Source organism: Amphimedon queenslandica, unplaced genomic scaffold (assembly GCF_000090795.2).
Source record: "Amphimedon queenslandica unplaced genomic scaffold, v1.1 AMPQUscaffold_7084_Cont20961, whole genome shotgun sequence".
Taxonomy (NCBI): domain Eukaryota; kingdom Metazoa; phylum Porifera; class Demospongiae; order Haplosclerida; family Niphatidae; genus Amphimedon; species Amphimedon queenslandica.
The window spans coordinates 1-908 of NW_003552628.1; the positions used below are offsets into that span (position 1 = coordinate 1).

General features: G+C 39.9%; 1 long non-coding RNA gene across 1 annotated transcript; it reads right to left on the reverse strand.

Annotated features, from left to right (window-relative positions):
• Positions 1 to 17: 17 nt before the first annotated feature.
• LOC109591843 (uncharacterized) lies at positions 18 to 690 on the reverse strand. Its single transcript, XR_002190037.1, has 3 exons — positions 541 to 690; positions 384 to 497; positions 18 to 83 (listed from the first exon to the last, which is right to left on the reverse strand). It is a non-coding gene; the product is annotated as an uncharacterized LOC109591843 (long non-coding RNA).
• Between the last annotated feature and the right edge of the window lie 218 nt (positions 691 to 908).

Below are 908 nucleotides of genomic sequence, written 5' to 3' on the forward strand. Positions count from 1 at the left end.
TCCATAAAACAACCTTGTGTGCATGCGCATTGATGCAAATTGGAACTTAGTTTTTGTCATGGATTCCTGAACTAGAAGACGCTCTAAAATTAAAAACAAATAAACCTCAAACCAGCCTTGGGGACTCCTAACAGGGTGACTAGGGATGCTAATTCTTCAATCTGCCAAGGGACACCCTGAACTAATTCTTCAGTTATGTAGTACATGTACTTGATATATACAGCACTAGTTGTATCAACTATATAGTCTATGGATAGCTGCATAAACTGATCAGAGCAATGTAGAATTTAAAAATGCTAAAACAGCAACTACTGCTATCCGCCTCTCTCTCTTAGTTGCAACAAAGTCGCAATGTTCAAAATACTCTCTCTCTCTCCTCTTACAGTTATGTCTTGTTGGGGGAATATCAATAGGTTAGAGTGTGTCTCTGATTGTAGGTCAGTCCTTCTTGAGACTAGCTCCCTCTCATAGTCTAATGGCTGTACTCTTCTTGGAGCCTACTCGCTCATTAATAATAATAATAATGAGAGGGAGCGGTACCTTTATTCCTGGAGGAAGAGGAGCTGCTGCTGGAGGAACAGCAATAGGAGCAATCTCTACTGCCATTTAACAAGTTGAATCAACTTGAATGATAAAACATGATTGAGCCACGCCCTTAATTTTTTGCATCATTATCAGTCTTCTCTCACGTGATTTTCATGTACACATCGGAATGCGCTCAAAAACCATAGATATATATGTAGTATCTATGCAAAAACACTACAGCACAGTCCGTGCTCAGTCTGCATCATTGGTCTGCTACAGTGTGATGATTGGAATAATTCTACTAAGTTTAATTCTATTGCTTATCATCATTAGATTACTAGCAAGAGCAGTAGCAGCTCCTCCAGTAGTGCAGGAGGCAGCAG